At 35.0% G+C, this 19,436-nt stretch overlaps 1 pseudogene; it reads right to left on the bottom strand.

Annotated features, from left to right (window-relative positions):
* Positions 1 to 11,271: 11,271 nt before the first annotated feature.
* LOC148554738 (formin-like protein 8 pseudogene) lies at positions 11,272 to 12,786 on the bottom strand (annotated as a pseudogene).
* Between the last annotated feature and the right edge of the window lie 6,650 nt (positions 12,787 to 19,436).

The following is a 19,436-nucleotide window of genomic DNA, read 5'->3' as shown; positions in this document are numbered from 1 at the left end:
AATTATAAAATAAACCTTAAACTATCAAATTATTAATTAAACTCGTACAAAACACTCAAAGAAGCAGAGAAGCCACGTTTGCGCCATGTTGAAAATTCAGAGGCGCACATGAAAAACTCAGAGGTGCATCCTTCCTCTACCGCGCTCATCCTCAACGCTGCCTTCCTCCTTTTCGGCGCTCATTTACAACGATGTCTTTTTAATGTTTAAATTTAAATTTTAAATTTATGATTTTGGATGTGTTTTAAAAATATTTTCTGTATAACTTCATAATTTTAGATGTGTTACAATTATTTTTTAATGTTTAAATTTAGATTTTAGATTTATGATTTTGGATGTGTTTCAAAAATATTTTCTGTATAACTTCATAATTTTAGATGTGTTACAATTATTTTTTAATGTTTAGATTTAGATTTTAGATTTATGATTTTATATTTTCTGTATAACTTCATAATTTTAGATGTGTTACAATTGTTTTTTAATGTTTAAATTTAAATTTTAGATTTATGATTTTGGATGTGTTTTAAAAATATTTTTTGTATAACTTAATATTTTAGATGTGTTACAATTGAAAAAGAAACTACAATTGAAAATATTTTAGTTTATGTATATAATTATATTCGACCATTCATAATTGTATTATTAATATTTATATTGTATTATTAAAGTTGACTGATTTTGGATGTGTTTTGAAAATATTTTGTATAAAATATCATACTATCATATGTGTTATAATCGAAAAATAACAACACAATTTTAAATTAATTGTTGATTATAATAATTTTGAAAACTAATAAGTATCGAAAAAAATTTAAATGATAATTTAAATAATAAATATTATATTCATTTGATCGAATAAAAAATCAAAAGATTAATTGTATTATTAACGTTTAAATTTAAATATTTAAAGTTAGTCTGATTTTGGATGTGTTTTAAAAATATTTTGAATAAAATATCATACTATCATGTGTTATAATTGATAAATAACAACAGAATTTTTATGACCATATTAACTACATTTTCTTTCTTAAACTCCAGATTTTTTTTTTGCTTCTTTGCTCAAACTACTTACGTAGAAAGTACTTTATTTGCAACAATTTTATTAATAAAGTTAAATAAGATCAACCTTGTTCCAATTAAATCAGCAGAGTATTTTTATGTTTAAATTAAAATATAATTAAAAATGTTGAACATGATATTTCTTAACAAATTACATAAATACATGTGTGGAAAATAATGATACCTTTCACCAATGCAAAATGAGAGAGTGCTTCAACTGGAAGGTGGTGATGGTCTTCATCAATGAAGACGAGATGGAGAATTCAGCTGGCAGTGTTCCTTTTGGTTTGGGATTCACTAATGCGTGTGAATATCCCGTGGAATAAGGAATTTAAAAAACTGTTACGTGAAGTTACGAAAGTAAAGCAAAGTCACCGTAACCACCAATGAAGTAGGTAGGTTTTAAAATTTAAATTTAAATTAAAATCTAATTATAGATATGTATCTACAAAATAGGAACATGTTACACTAAAAAAATAATTAAATATTATTTAAATCTGATTAAAGGCTGATTAAAGGCTGATTAGTATTCAACTAGGTATCCTTTAAAAATAGTACAACATTCAGCCTTTTATTACAATAATTAAAAAAAATTAAAACAAACATAACTAAAAATTATGAATAGATTTACTGTCTTTTTAAAATTAAATACACATTCAAAATACAATCTAAAAAAACTGAAATTTAAAATTTAAAATTTAAATTTCTGTTTCAAATTAAATATATTTAATTATTAATATATTATAATTTAAATACATATCTAAAAATCAAATTATTCAAAATTCAAAATTTTGATTTTAAAATTATAAAATAAACCTTAAACTATCAAATTATTAATTAAACTCGTACAAAACACTCAAAGAAGCAGAGAAGCCACGTTTGCGCCATGTTGAAAATTCAGAGGCGCACATGAAAAACTCAGAGGCGCACATGAAAAACCACCAATGAAGTAGGTAGGTTTTAAAATTTAAATTTAAATTAAAATCTAATTATAGATATGTATCTACAAAATAGGAACATGTTACACTAAAAAAATAATTAAATATTATTTAAATCTGATTCAAGGCTGATTAAAGGCTGATTAGTATTGTACAACTAACATTTCTCATTAGCTATGTACTCGTACGAGGTACAAAAAATATTTATTTATTTATATTTATGTTTGAAATATGATTTTTTTTTTAAAAAAATTGTTACAAATATATTTAATTTATTTAACATATTTTTTGCTTATGTGATTATACATATATTTGATGAATTATTTAATAAAATTTTTAGAAAATATGAATCTCAATTTGAGTTCACTTTTATAACACATTAAGACAAATTTAAAAATAACTTCTTACATCAAATTTAAAAATATTTTCATAATTATTTCAATTTGTCGTAACTCAATAATTTCAAACACAATAAAAAGTACCGTACTATTAAATTTATTATAGATTTTTCAATTTTCTTTTCCTGTTAGAATTCTTATTATATCTATTAATTAAAAGTACAACATTTTATTTTCAAAAAATTCATCAAAATATATTTAAACCAACTAATTTAAATATGAATTATATAATATTTACCTATCAAATATAAGTAATTTCTTCTCTCTTGAAATATTTTTTTTATTTGAGTCAAAATAAGAAAAAATTGCCAAAATTAGAGTCTTCCAATGAGTATAAAATGATATCTTTTCTAAGTAAATTCTATATTCATGCTTAGTTGGTTTGACTCTAACCTTATTTTGAGTGACATCAACATTGATCATATCATAAACTCTTTTTTAAAATATTTTTTTTATTAAATAGAGATATATTTGAATTTTTAGTTGTGCACTATATAAGGCACCATTATAAAATAGTATAAAAAAGAATTAACTAAGAATTGTACAAAATATATAATTGGTTTATTATTGATATACAAATTATAATTACTTATTCGTCAATTAGAACTACTTCGATTATAGTTTTTTTGTGCCCACGCTTTTATAAATTATTTTACACTCTATAATTGAAGTATTCTAATTTTAAATTTTCTAATTTTATGCTCCAATATTATCTCGACCTTTTTAATAAGATCATACCTATAAGAAAAATTAAAAAAAAAAAGAAAATATAAATAAAAATTTTAAATAATACTCTATTAAACAATATATTAAACTAAATGTTAGAATGTAACTTAGTAATCATCATAATTTTTATATAATAATTTAATTATTAATTTAATAATTAATAATTAACAATTAATAATTAATTAATAATATAATAATTTTATTCTCTCGGTTCTTTTGGTAGGCAGAATTTTTTTTTATTTCCTCTACTTTTGTTGTTATTTGGTATTCTCTCAAATGTGATTATGCAATTTGAAACTCTGTGATGAGCTTTTAAATATCAATCACACTTTTGTCTTATTCTCTTTTGTTGGGTCAGCCCTAATAAAACAAAATATTAATTAGTCTAATAGGCTACTTATGGTAAAAAGAGACTATCAGTGACAGAAATTAAAAAATAGTTAATTAAGAATCTAATTATATTTAACCAAATATGTTTTTAAAAACTATTCTGTTAATTTTATTTTTTTATACCAAAATAATTTAATTATAAAATTAATTTAATATTTATAATTTTACTAGTATACATCATTTGCTATATGCGAGTTAATATTCAATTAGTGTATGTACTCGTGCGATGTACGAAAAATATTTATTTCTTTATATTTATGTTTGAAATGTGATTTTTAAAAAAATTGTTACAAATATATTTAATTTATTTAATATATATTTTGTTTATGTAATTATACATATATTTGATGAATTATTTTAAAAAAATTTCAGAGATTATGAATTTTAATTTGAGTCCACTTTTATAATACATTAACACAAATTTAGAAATAACTTCTTACATCAAATTTAAAAATATTGTTATAATTATTTTAATTTGTCGTAACTCAATAATTTCTAACACAATAAAATAACGCACTGTTAAATTTATTATAGATTTTTAAATTTTCTTTTGGTATTTTTTGGTGTTAGAATTCTTACTATATCTACTAATTAAAAGCACAAAATTAGAGAGTCTTTATGTGGGCATAAAATGATATCTTTCATGAGTAAATTTTATACTCATGTTTAATTGGTTTAAATCTAATCTTATTGGTCACCAAAAAAAAATCTAATCTTATTGTGAGTGACGTCAACATTGATTATATCATAAACTCTTCCTTCGTATATCTTTTTTTTCCTTAAATAGAGATATATTTAAATTTTTAGTTGTGCACTATATAATTAAGGCACTGTTATAAAATAGTATAAAAAAGAATTAATTAAGAAGTTGTATAAAATATATAATTGATTTATTATTGATATACAAATTATAATTACTTCTTCGTTAATTAAAACTATTTCAATTAGAGCTTTTTGTGCCCACGCTTTCAATTATTTTACACTCAACAATTGAAGTACTCTAATTTTAAGTTTTTCAACTTTATGCTCGAACGTTATCTTGACCTTCCTAATAAGATCATACCTACAAGAAAAATTAAATAAATAAAAAAATATAAATAAAAATGTTAGATAATACTCTATTTAACAATATATATTAAATTAAATGGTAGAACGTAACCTAGTAATCATGATAATTGTTATATAATAATTTAATTTTTTATTTTAAAAAAATTATGTATGATTATCGTACAATTTATTTTTTTTTCAAAGATATATTTTTTATTGCATAAAAGAACTTTATATCTGGAGTACATTATGTTCTCTTGGAGTACATTATGTCAAGACAAAGGAATTTTCCAATCGAGATGTTAAATAAAAATTATCTAATGGGTAAAGGAGAGAAAGAAAACAATTAAGAAAGAAAGAAGTTCCAAAGTGATGTCGCCGGTATTCCTCTTCCAACAATGAGAAGGTGGTCCTGAGAAAATGATGGTAGTATGAGAAAATGATGTCGTCGTTATTCTTCCTCCAACAATATCGCTTGAGACAGAATTTTCCTGGCGTTGGTCATCGAAGACTAAAGCGTTCCGCGCCAACCAAATTTGCCATAGAAGGTAAGCCACCTGAGCACTTTTGATTCTGAAATTGGGTTTGGATTTCTCAACTTCCATGAATTGACTCCACCAATCCCAAGCTTTTAGGTTAGGGTCGCAGGGAATAGTGCTAGCTACTGGGAGCTGTTCCAAATTTAAAGAACTTCTGGGCAGAAGACAATGGCATGCATCGGTGTCTCGGGCGCCGATTGATAGCGGGGACAAAGGCTGCTAACATGTGGTAATTTCTCGTTCAATTTTGCTTTAACTGCAATGCCTTCATGGGCTAATCTCCAAGCAAATAATTTGACCTTTGGTGTTACTCCCATTTTTCATAAGGTCTTCCACATTTCTGAGTCTGCATATCGGGTATGGAGTGAATTCACTGGAGGGTGAAAGAATTGGTATGCTATACTATACCCAGATTTTACCGAGTACTCTCCTGAGTTGTTATGTTATTGCACCATATAATTGAGTCTTCCTCTTCTGTGATAGAAATTTGTTGAATTTGATGAGTTGTGTCTAGTGGGAAGGCTTCCATAAGGAGTTGTTGATTCCATTCTCCCTCGCTGTGATTAGCTGTCTAACCCAGGTAAGCAATTCATCTCTGCATTCATTAACTGCAATGCGAAATGGTGGTTGGTCCCCAAACCATGGGTCTTCTCTGATTCTGACAGATCCCTGAATTGAAACTTTGCACTTAACTCCTTTCTCCAAAATTTTCCTTCCTTCCAAAAGACTCTGTCAAGCCTAGGATGGTCGATTTCCTGGTTTGGTTTCTAGATAGGATCTGTATCTGAAGTACTTATTCTTGAAGATTTTGTAGAAAAGAGAATGTGGTTTAGTCATCACCCTCCATCCTTGTTTAGCTAACATGGCTAGATTGAATGCCTTTAGGTCCTTAAACTCCATACCCCGAAATTCTTTTCTCTGGTCATAGTGTCCCAATTGATACATTGCATCTTCTTTTCATTCTATTTCTGTCCCCACCAAAATTGCATCATCATTCGGTGCAGTTCATCCAAGAGAGTATCTGGGAGTTTGAAACAGCCCATAGTATAAATTGGTATAGTTGAACCCACTGCTTTGATCAACACCTCCCTTCCACTAGCAGATAGAAATAATTTCTTCCAATGCGAGAGCTTCTTCACCACCTTCTCTTTTATAAAAGCAAATATTTCTTTTTTTGGATCTGTGTACTATGGAGGGTATCCCCAAATATTTATCCTGCGTCCTAATGTTTGGGACTTCCAAAGATGCCGCTAGTTCAGTTCTGATGGGTAAAGGGGTGTTTTTGCTGAAAAATACAGCAGACTTGGAGAAATTAATTTGTTGTCCACTTAGTCTGCCATATAGTTAGAGAATTTGGGATAGATTAGAGCAGTTGCATTGGGTAGCTTTACAAAATAAGAGTGAATCGTCGGCAAATAGGAGATGATGAATAGTCGGACATCTATTGTTCAATCGCAGTCCTTGAAAGAGGTTATTCTGTTCTCCTTTGTGGAGCAGATAGGATAGACTCTCTGCGCAGAAAAGAAATAGATATGGTGAGAGGGGGTCTCCTTGTCTGAGACCCCTACTTGGTTTGAAAAAATCAGTTGGTGTACCATCCACAATAACAGAATAAGATACATCCCAACACGACTTGCATCCACATCTTATGTGAGTGTCCACTATTGTTCACAATAATATAGTAACTGTTAATATTAAAAATATTAATAAAAATAAGAACAATAAGAAAAAAAATTTACAAACTCATATCTTTATTCGGATGAATAAAAATATAAACGAGAAAAAGTGTTAAATATCTGTATTTATTTTTTTAACGCCTTTCATAAATATTATAATAAATTACGTACTCATAACGATTTCATTTACATTATTAATATGAGATACGTAATGTTTAAAAAGAATTCTCTATTTTTATAGTTCACTGAAACTATGCAAATTTATGCTATATAAATAATTACTAACAACACACTAATAAAGGATAACATTCAAAAAATTATAAAAATATTATTTTTCTGTCTTAAATATGAAGGACGTAGTGGATGTCAAGAGGGTGAGAGATCGGATCATCTCTATCAAACTTGTGGTGGAGGGAGGTGCTTTCCATGTGATTAGCGCCTATGCACCGCAAGTGGGTTCGGACGAACAACACAAGATAAGGTTTTGGGAGGATCTAGAGAGTTTGGTTCAAGGCATACCTTTGGGAGATAAGATTTTCTTAGGAGGAGATTTAAATGGCCATGTTGGGAGAGAAGTGACTGGATATGGGAGTATTCACGGAGGCCATGGTTTCGGGGTGCTCAATGCCGAGGGTAAAACTATTTTGGACTTTTTCTCAACTTTTGATCTTCTTATCGCAAATACATGTTTTTAAAAAGAGAGACGAACATCTTATAACCTATAAGAGTGGCATGACAAGCTCTCAAATCGACTTCTTCTTGTTGAGGAGAGTCGACCGGAAATTTTGCATTAACTGCAAAATTATCCCGGGAGAGAGTTTGACAACACAACATAGGGTGCTCGTCATGGATTTTCGCGTTGAGAAAAAGTTGAGGAAAAGACATCATACGAAGAACCCAAGGACGAGGTGGTGGCGGATGAAAGGTGAGGAACAAAGAAGCTTCCTAAGACGGGTAGGAGAAGAGGTAAAGTGGGATGGGAATAGAAGCGCGGAAGAGATGTGGAGGGAGATGGCAGAAGTTATTAGAAGAACAACAAAAGAAAGTTTTGGTGAATCTAAAAGAATAGGACCAAGAGACAAGGAGTCCTGGTGGTGGAATGCGAGTATACAAGAAAAGATAAAGATAAAAAGGGAATGCTTTAAAGAGTGGTCTTTATGCCGCAATGCAGATAACTGGGAAAAATATAAGGCGACTAAGAAAGAGACAAAAGTGGCTGTAAGTGAAGCAAGAACAAGAGCATATGAGGGTCTCTACCAGTCTTTGGGCATGAAAGAAGGATAAAATGTATATATAGAATCGCAAAGAGCCGGGAAAGAAGAACGAGAGATTTGGATCAGGTTAAGTGCATAAAGGATAAGGATGGAGAGGTGTTGGCTCAAGAGGAGAAGATTAATGAAAGGTGGAAGAGCTACTTCTACGAGTTATTTAATGAGGGACAGAAGGCTCTTTCGAGCCTTGGTCGATTATGCACAAGGGAAGAAGATCAAAACTTTGACTACTATCGAAGGATTCGAGACTTCGAGGTAAAAGAGGCTCTAAAGCAGATGAAAAATGGCAGGGCAGTAGGACCTGATAATATCCCGATTGAGGTTTGGAAGGGTCTTGGAGAAAAAGGCATCAACTGGTTAACCAAGCTTTTTAATGAGATTTTAAGGTCAAAGAAGATGCCTGATGAGTGGAGAAAGAGAACCTTAGTACCTATCTACAAGAATAAGGGGGATATACAAAGTTGCGGAAACTATAGAGGGATTAAGCTTATGAGTCATACTATGAAGTTATGGGAAAGGGTGATAGAACGGAGGTTGAAAAAAGAGACACAAGTAACAGAGAACCAATTTGGATTTATGCCAGGCAAATCTACCACTGAAGCGATATACCTATTAAGAAGGATGATGGAGAGGTATCGTAGTAATAAAAGGGATCTACATATGGTGTTTATTGATTTGGAAAAAGCGTATGATAGGGTACCAAGGGAGGTCTTATGGAAGGTTTTAGAAAAGAGGAGAGTAAGGATCACATATATTTGGGCAATTAAAGACATGTATGATGGGGCCACAACTAGTGTGAAGACTCAAGGTGGTGTGACAGAGGAATTCCCTATTGGTATAGGATTACACCAGGGATCATCCTTAAGTCCATACCTTTTCACATTAGTCTTGGAAGTACTCACAGAGCACATCCAAGAGCCTGTGCCATGGTGCATGTTTTTTGCTGATGATATCGTCCTTATGGGAGAATCAAGGGAAGACCTAAATAAGAAGTTGGAGTTATGGAGAGAAGCTCTAGAAGTGTATGGTCTGTGCATAAGCCATAGCAAGACGGAATATATGGAATGTAAGTTCAGTCTGAGAAGGGAAAACCCCAATATAGAGGCGAAGATTGGAGAAAACATCCTACGAAAAGTTAAAAGTTTTAAGTATCTTGGGTGCATCATATAGGATAATGGAGAGATTGAACATGATGTAAATCATAGGATCCAAGCAGGTTGGTCAAAATGGCGGAGTGCATCTGATTTTATATGCGACAAAAAAGTGCCTTTAAAACTTAAAGGTAAATTCTATCGCACCGCTATAAGACCGGCTATGCTATATGGTACGGAGTGTTGGGCGGCTAAAGGGGAGCACGAACATAAGCTAAGTGTGGCAGAGATGAAGATGTTGAGATGGATGAGTGGTCATACGCGATTGGATAAAATAAGGAATGAAGATATAAGGGAGAGAGTTGGAGTAGCACCCATTGTGGAAAAGATGGTTGAATCGCGTCTCAGGTGGTTTGGACATGTGAGAAGAAGACCGATAGAACATCCAGTCAGGAGGGTGGATGAGATGGAAGATGGACAAAGGGCGAAAGACAGAGGAAGACCTAAGAAGACCATCCATGAGGTGGTCAAACGAGATCTACATGTAAACGGTCTCTCTGTAGACATGATACATGACAGAGCACAATGGCGTCGTTTGATTCATGTAGCCGACCCCGCTTAGTGGGACAAGGCTTTGTTATTGTTGTTTGTTAAATATGATTTTACTTTCTTATTAGTAACATAGTCACATATTTCTTTATTTATTTATTTAATTTTTTAGGTTAAATATCAAAACAATGCACTACATCCTTTTGTTTTCTTTTTTCATTTAACAATATACAATCCCTTCCATCTTATGAGAACACCATAACAAAACAACAGTCACAGAAACTTAGCCACATTCCATGAAAATTAAAAAACTGGTTAACCCAGACAAGTCCAAAATTTTTTTAGCCCATTTCCTTTTTAATGCTATCTTTGACTAATTTTTATCCACAAGAAAACTTTTTTCTGCACACTTGAATAAAAAATTGTGACCCAAGTCCAAAACCCACTCATAGCCACATACACAGAAAAAAAAAACTTGTCCAATAGCCCCAACAGTCCAAAAATAATTAGCATCTAATTACACTTATTAACTTTTCTACAATGTGCGGTACAACTGCAAAATCGCTGCTTCTCCCTAACCTAGTGTCCCATCAGTTGAATTTGTGATTATGGCCAACCAAAATGTGTTCATCTAAGAAGCTTGCCACATAATATCCACCGGTGTGAATTTTTTTTTCATCCACACCATAGAACTTTTCGAAGTTGAATACTTCGAACAATGTTTGTTGAATTGGAGAAAATCAATGGTGGTGAATGTCTAGGATTTTGGTGATGTTCATGTCCTTAGGAGAATCAAATATTATTAACCTAATTCTAAAGTTGCAAATGACGAATCTAAAGTAACATGTCTGGGCTCCTCAATTTCTCTTTAATTAACCAACTACTAATGTCTTGGTCAATTAATTAATTAAAGAAGTTAGGTTCTGATTCAATTTCTCAATAAAAAAATAACAAAATGTTTCTTAATATTCTATGAACATTTAGAGGGAAACGCATAACATTTGCTTTCTGTACTTAGCACAACCATCACCTATAATTTTTTTTATCTTCCTTTTATTTCTATAAAATGTCAATTTCTAAATGTACAAACTACAAATAATAACTTCTCTATTTAACTTCTCAATGATAGTAGGAAGGGTCAAGACTTTGTACTTTTCTTTCCTCTAATATTCACTAGAACCAGAATAATTATTATTATTTAAAGCACAGAGCATTAATGCTCTCAGCCCTTTTTGAATTGTCATATTTTTGACATGCAAGAGCATAAAAATAATATTTCTATACTGTATCAAGCTTTCACAAACCATTGTACTTGCTAATCAATTGTTTGTCATAGGGAAAGGACAATCAATTACTGATTATTAAGTGAACACAAGGACAAAAGAAATTTCATTTTGTTACCTAGCTAGACGTCAGGTTATAATAATTCTCTTTTTTGTTTGTTTTTAGTACATACGTCCAAAGGTTGTCATAGTCAAAGATCCTACATAGTATACACCAAATTCAAGGTCTAAGCTAATCCCCTAAACTCTACATAGTTAAAGATTTTGCATTAAACAAATTGATACAAATGCATAAAACCCTGGTTCAGAAATCATCATCTGATAGGCTAGAACATGATGTTGCACTTGACATGTTTGATAGAAAGTGCAAATCAAACTTTGGGAACCTGAGTGGTGATTTCTTTGAGGGTGAAAGAGGTGTTCTTGATGCACCTTCTCCTCCTCCTACATTCTTCTTTTCTATCTTCCTTCTGAGATCACTGCAAACCTCATCCACCATGTCAACAAAATCTCTCGCAATAAGAAATAGTTCAAAGGGGTTTGATCTTCCTCCACCTCCTAGATAATAATACTCATTGGTTTTCTTCCCAAGCTCCATGATCCTAAGATGTTCATCTTTCACAAATTTAAGCTCCTCCTCGCATTCCTCGACAAACCCTTTCATTTCCTTAACAAATCCACCTCTCTCATTGTCGTCGCCACAGCATTTTGTTACAATCTCTCGAATTTTGCTAACATGAGCATTGAGAGTGTAGAAGATACTAATGAAATTCTGATGATCAATTATTGTTGCTTTCTTTACTTCAGATAACTCATCCTTTATACCTCCCAACAACACTTGTAAACTAAGCATCAGATACTCTTTTCTCTTTCTCATGTTGCACAAGGCTATTATTATTTTTCTTTGGAGTTGCTTATATCACCATTTATTTTGGGAATGTTATGCTTTTGATTTATAGCTTCTCTTCTTCCTCCTGACTGAGCCACCTTCTCTACAATGAAGTGAAGCAAACTAGTATTCCCATCAATGCTTTTAACATCAGAAAGCTTCCTAAGAGCACTTAGGTTGAAGCCTTGTGCATTTTCCCTGTAAGTTACGGCATTCATCCGGTTTTCAGCTTTGAGAATTGCCTCAAGAAACTTCAGTAACAGGCCACTAGCCCTCATTTCCTGGCAACCCTTTTCAAGCGTTTGTAATTTTTCTTTAAGCTGAACAGCTTCACAATCATAATTTGATCTGAAAAGCATTGCTTTTAGGTGAATAAATGTTGTTGGAACCGCTTTGAGGATGCAGTAGAGGAATGAATCAGCATGAGCAAGTTTATCTGGATTTCCACTGAATTGGATGATTTTGGCTTCTTCTTCTTGTGTAAGAGGGCTATCTTAGTGAGTTTTTCAACTGTCTGAACTAAAGACTGATTCCTTGTCCATCATCGAGCGCGTCCATAATTTCCTTGCGAGAAATTGCAAGAGACCTTAGCACAATTGATGTGTTTTGGGATTTTCTAGGGTCCACAAGGAATAACTGAGCTGAAGATGCATGACATACGTTTCTTTCATTGGTTTGGTTCTTGGTTGAGTATCCAATGAGTGTTTCTATGAGTTCATCATCAAACCTATAAATATGAAGTTAGAAAGATGAAATCCACAAAAAGACATTAGCTACAACCTTATCCCAATGTAGAGGCCTAAGTCTTGTTTGGCTAGCACTCTTCTCTCTTGATTCTGCAACCTCTAAGGTGTTGTTTTCCATGTTGGCTTTTCCTTTAGGTGGTGGTGGTGGTTTTGATAATGAAACCACAGGTGATGCTTTTGGAATTTTGTTTCAGCAAGTAACCCTTTCATATTATTATCAACTTTCCTTATATCCTCTTGGTTAAATCCTGCTTCTCTTCGAAAACTCGCCACAACTCTGTGTCTATGGTGGTAACGCCAAGAGCAAGCAAATTTTTTCAAGTAGAAGAAAATTACAGCAACAAGTAGCATAACAATGGCTGGAGCAGTCACAACCATTACAAATGCATGACCATGGGATGGCGTTATGGGAATACTTTCAAGTGTTGTTTTTTGGTGAGATCAATGGCAAGTTACATTCTTGGATTCTTGTTCAAGTAAAGTTTGGAAAGCTAGCTGGTTGAGACTTAAGAGAATGTGGAGAAAGTGAGAAAGAACAAAGGAATGAAAAATAGCATGGTTGAAAGGTCTTGTAGAACATCTTTTCATTTATAAATGTATGTAAACTATAGCTGCTGGCAATTAGGGGTGTTTATGGGACGGGTTTGATGTGATCCAGATCTGATCCGAAATATATATCGGGTCTATTTGTTAGATCCGAACTCGATTCTAGATCCGATGAAATCTATACACTTTCGGGCCACGATTATACCGGGTAAAAATCGAGTGAAAATCGGACCGTTAACATTACCTTTTGTAAATTAGTATGTGAAAATATATAAATTTCTAAAACTCCAACAATTATTTAACATGGTAAAATTCACTTAGAAAAATATAACAAGAACCAACCCTTCCTTAAAATTAAAGCATAACCATAATCAATACTAATATTATCTAATAACACCAAATATTTAAATCAATACAAATAATACAATATTATACATTAGTCTAAAGTCTTATGCATTTTAAATATAAAATATTAACTTATAGTCTTATAATGACTAATGACACAAAATATTAAAGTTTACAATACTTAAATTCCACATAAGAATAGTCATCATCCATCACTAATAATACAAAATATTAATTGTATATGGGGTAAATACCCTTTTCGGCCCCAGAACAATTTAAAGTGGGACATATCGCACCTTTATCATCCAGAAATCCCTACCCGATCCTCGACCAACCACATAATTGAACAAATCGACCCCTGTGACCGGTTGCTTCCAGGTTACCCGGTTGACGTGTCAGGTAGATGCTGAGGTGTCAAGTGAGTGTGCCACGTGTAACCAAGATTTGTTGTAGGGACTCAAAACCCCCTCCCTGCAACTCAAACGGCGTCGTTGTGTTTGGCCAATAATCCCCCATTCTTGAATGATTGAAAAGGTTTAGGGTTTGCATCTTCTGGCTATCTGAGAGGACCTGCAAGGGTGGGCATGGCGAGTACAAATTCTGGTGCCTCATGGAGTCGTGAGAGAAGATGCGGTGGGGCTGACGAGAGTTGGGGTAGTGGAATGAGTGCCGATGGAAGCATTCTGGAAGGAGCGTCGAGAAGGATGAAGAAGAAGTTTGTTTCTCCAGTGTGCAATTGCGGATCATATGCCATTTTGTTCGAATCTGGAACTTCAAAAAATCCTAAGAGGCTTTTCTTTGGTTGTTCCTATTTTAAGGTAATTTTTTCGGATATCGTTTTGTGTTTGGGTTGCTGTGTTATTTTGGTCTCTTGTTGGAGCTGAACAGTATGCATGTTTGATGTAGAAGAACAGAGGACATTGCAAATACTTTGCCTGGCTAGATGAGTATGTTGCCTCTTTTTGTATTGATGAGGTGCTACAAGATGCAGTATCGGACCCAACGAAAAAGATGGAAGAAAGAATTGCAGAGATAGAGAAGAAGATGGATGAGGTCAAAACCGATGAAATTAACAGTGGTGCTCTTAGCAGATGGAAAGTATTTGGGTTGATCTTGTTGAGCATTGTAATAGGAAAGGGATGTAGTATTGTAACAGCTGCACAATGTTAATATGCCTTTGACATTGTAAATTTAGTGTTTAATAAAGGGTTCAATGTCTGGATATAGTGAAAGAATTGAATGTGAAAGTGTAATGAACTATGTTTCTGGAATAAGAGTTTGTTTTGTCAGTTATGAGTATTTTCTACATTTCATGATTTGTGTGTAATTGATTGACAGAATCATGGTAAACCAAATTGAAAACATTGTAAAAATGCAACCTCTTCACAAGGGTTAAGCATTGTCATTTCACAAATCCAAGTTACAGCTTGGTAACACAGATGGTACAGCAGACAAACATAACAAAATAAACCACACACACTTTGTGAGTCCAAGTAGTTTTCCCAAAAAACATGTCCCTAAACATATGCAGTTTTCAGAATTCTGGTGCAGCATCCAAAAAAACATAAATAGCAAAGCAAAAACATGTCCCTAAACATTGCAATTTCCTAGTTAACTAAGTCTGCTTTGGTGGCCTGAAATTTGGGGTTGGAATGAACTTCAATATGTCTGAAGAGGTTTCTCCACTTGATGCAGCAACTGTTTCCTTGGTGATGGCCTCAATATTTTCTGCTGCAGAAACTGGTTGGTGGCTTGTTTGTGGAGACAGAGGAGCTGGTGGCCTAAAGGTCTTCAGCTTGGGCCTGAGTCTGGCACTTGGCTGGGCTGGTGGTGCAGGGTTGGGCTGGGATGGTGGTGCAGGAGTGGGCTGTGCTGTTGGTGCAGGCCCTTTCTGGGCTGGTGGGGCAGGACTAGGCTGGGCTGGTTGTGCAGAAATTGTCTGTGTAGGACTTGGCTGGGCTGCTTCACCTTGAGATTCCTATTCAACAACAACCCAAATAATCCAGTTAGTAGGCAAAAAAACGTGAGTTAACATCTTAGACTGCATAGTATACTCTAACATATACCACTGGAGGGGCAGATTGAGAGATTGGAATTTCCTCTGGTGGAGCATGTGGCCTCTTGGGCACCTTTTTCTTTTGCTTCTTTAGCTTGGCCTAATCCAGGAGTACAACAGTAATATGGCATTCATTTCAGCAACAAACATAAACAAAACCAATGAAGCCAGTAAACCTAAAGAACGAAAAGCATAGCAAACACAAGTCTAGATATCTAACCCTAATTTCCTCTAAAGTAGGGTTCTGCCTCTGATGCATGGGTTTGTCCTGAGATTGGCCAGAACTACCACCCTGAACAGTGAGTAAAGAGTTCAGTTAACTTTGGTAGTATTCCATGGCTGCAGATAGAAAACCAAGTTGTGAAAAAAATTATTCCATACCTTGACAGTTCTCCTCCTTTTAGGTTGCCAGTTAGGATTTTTAGGTGCTCCCTTACATGTTTTGAAGTAGTGGCCAGCCTCTCCGCATTTGCTACAGGTAACCTGGAAGGTCCTTCTAACCTTGCTGCCATCAGATGGAGCTGGAGGGGTAGCTGATTCCTTTCTCCTCTTAACTGGTCTACCAACAGGTCTCATTATTTTTGGTTGATCTGCCTTCAGTTGTTCAGTTGGTTCCCAAAACTCCTCACTGGGTACCGGGTTGATACAGATATCATATGTCTTCCTTATTGCCTCCATAGTGAGAAATGGAGACACGAAGTCTTCAGCTGCCTTTACCCTCACTCTGGATATGGCTGCAACAGCATGAACACAAGGTACACCTACATTACAGAATTTAGCAATTATAGCATCTGTCATATATCAATAACCTGGCCAAAAAAATTTGAAACTATTTAACATACTTTCAACTTACCTGTGAGCTACCATAAGTTACATGTGCATGTTTGATTTTTCAGGTTAACCCCCAGTTTGTGTGTATTCCTGGATACCTCAAACACAACCCTGTCATTGTCACCATACCATTGAGCATTCCACTTGTGACTTTCTGGCTTAATCCACTTGTCCAATTTCATTTGTTGTACTGGAGCCAGCTTTCCTTTATATGCCCCTAGGATCCTCTTGTGTCTAGCCATTTTGTTCATAACTTGGACCCTTAACTCCTCACACAGTGTCAGGATTGGTTTTTCCCTAGCCTCCATGATCACTGCATTCCAAGACTCACACATATTGTTTGTCACAGCAGCGTTCTTAGGATAGTGACTAAAAAAAGCCCTACACCAGACCTTAGGGTCAAACTTATTCATGTACTCCCAAGCTCCATTACTCACACTTTTCAATCTATTCATAGCAGCCTTGAACTGAACTGGAGTTGTGCTCCTAGCTGCTTCCCAAACACAACCCTTAACTTGTTTGTCCCTAAACCTCTTCTCACAGTTTTTCCACATATGGAGCACACAGTTCCTATGATTAGCATTTGGCATCACCTCTTGGACTGCCCGAACAAGACCCTGCAGTTGAGCATTTCACATATTTAATCTAACATAAAGCTGAAAAATACATGATGCTATATGGTAATTATGAAACTTACTTTCTGTTGATCAGACATCAAATGCCATCCAAATAGCATGCTTGAGCCGAAATCCTCCTGAAGGCAGGTTAGGAACCATTTCCAATTATCAGTGTTCTCAACCCTGGTTACACCAAATGCGATCACGAAGACATGATTATTTGCATCCTGGGTCACTGCAGAAAGCAATTGGCCTCCATAGTAACCCTTCAGAAAACACCCATCCAAACATATCAGAGGCCTGCACCCATTCTTGAAGCCTTTTTTGCAAGCATCAAAACTGACATACAATCTTTGAAACAAGTTTGGCCCTTGTGGCTGGGGTAAGGTGTTCATGTGTGCTGTGCTCCCGGAATTGCTTTTGTGTATCTCATTCAGATAATCCCTAAGCTTCCCAAATTGAGCCCATTCACTGCCCAACACAGTCTCCCTAGCCTGCTTGATTGCTCGTGTAATCATCTTCCGATTCAGTTGAACGTTGTAGTCTTCTTTCATATGCTGCATTGCCTCCCTAGGTGTCAACTTTGGTTGCGTCTTTAGTCTTAGCCCCAATTTCTCAGCCACCCATTTTTTATCAGCAAGGTTGCTGCCATAATCACGGCCACATGTGTGCTGATTGTGGAATGTCTTCACCTCAAAAGACTTGGTAACCGAGTTCTTCGACACAAAAATCAGCCAAGGACAATCTTCCTCAGCACAGGCTGCTCTGAATCTCCCCGGCTCATTCTTTAGGTACATGCAATCCCTTCCATCTTGCACAAAGACATCCTTAAGTGCCCTTTTAAATGGCTCCATAGTTGCGAACTGCATCCCTAAACTAAACTGCACCTCTCCAAATGTTTTGTCCTCATTAAAATCTGGCCCAGAAGGGCCCCTCTCATCATCAGATGACACTGGGGTCACAAAACCCTCAGACTCATACTCATAAACAATATCCTCACCATCAAGGAATTCCTCACCAGCCTCACTTGCAACCCCCTTCTGCCCCACATTTCCCTCACTAGCTGGGCCTTCCATATTACCCAGATCCGGCCCAACACAGCCTCTACTACCTGGGCCTTGGCCCAACCATTCCTCTCCACTACTAGACCCACTCTCCCTCTCTGTTTTCAGGACATGCTTCATCCTCCTCTTACCAGTGTATCTCCTGGAGGCCCTTCTCTTTGCCATGGTGTTAGGTGAGCAAGACTTCCCAATTTTCTTCCTTTTTCTTTTTACCTCAACAACCTCCTCAGAACTGTCAGTTTCATACCCAGGAGGAGGGGGCTTGTAAACTTCATCTTCAACACTCTCATATGAATCGTAGGAGGAGGAAGAAGATTTTGAAGAATCTGTTACCGACAAGACATCCTCATCTTCAGATACCCATTCCTCCTCCACAGGCTCATCCTCAGTAACCTCAGGGATATCCACTCCATGCTCAAAGTAAAGGTGGAACTCCTTCAGATTATTTCTCATGGTGAAGTCGCACATATTGTTGATCTCCTTATCACCATAGAGCACATGCAGACCATCCTCGAACTCAATAACAGTTGGGTCGTGCCAGTAGATTTCTCTGTATGTCAAGTACCCCAAACCCTTGAAAAGTTCTTCCAAATCTTTCTTGTTTACGAAATCAATATCCATTGGAGGAAACTTCTCTACCTTCCCGTCCAAGTAATGTAGCTTACCATTAGTTCTAACAAGCTTTCCGCCATGGTAAAACACAGGGATCACAAACACAGACATCTGCAACATTTAGAAACAGTTTTACGGTAATGCACAACAATGCCACCATCATTATCATCACTATAACCAATACATACAAATTTCATTACCCGGATTACTGACTACGTTTATCAACCCCTAGCATTATCAAACCCTAACTAAAAACAATGTTTCTTCTTAACCACTTTATCCATTAATCATACTAATCATCTCGAACGTAAAGCTCCTCACATCACACCCCGCATAGAAGTGCATGGAAAAAAACTACATTCTTAACTAACACTGTGAAAAATCGAAAAACTGAACTAACCTTTCAATGCAGTCTCACACACTGAACGTCTATGCCCTACCCACGTTCGTCGCAGATTTGATTCTCCCACACTTCCGTTCTTGCGTGGTGCAGAGGTTCTGGAGGGAAACAATGCAGGAAGATCAAGTGTTAGGGCTTTTTAGTGAATCAATGAAAATAAGAGGGAGTATACAGTAAATGTACTTCGAAGGAATGGGAGATTATTGGCCAAACACAACGACGCCGTTTGAGTTGCAGGGAGGGGGTTTTGAGTCCCTGCAACAAATCTTGGTTACACGTGGCACACTCACTTGACACCTCAGCATCTACCTGACACGTCAACCGGGTAACCTGGAAGCAACCGGTCACAGGGGGTCGATTTGT

This window comes from Arachis ipaensis, chromosome B6 (genome assembly GCF_059453495.1).
Source record: "Arachis ipaensis isolate K30076 ecotype BB chromosome B6, ASM5945349v1, whole genome shotgun sequence".
Classification (NCBI taxonomy): domain Eukaryota; kingdom Viridiplantae; phylum Streptophyta; class Magnoliopsida; order Fabales; family Fabaceae; genus Arachis; species Arachis ipaensis.
This window is presented reverse-complemented; position numbering and strand designations above follow the sequence as displayed.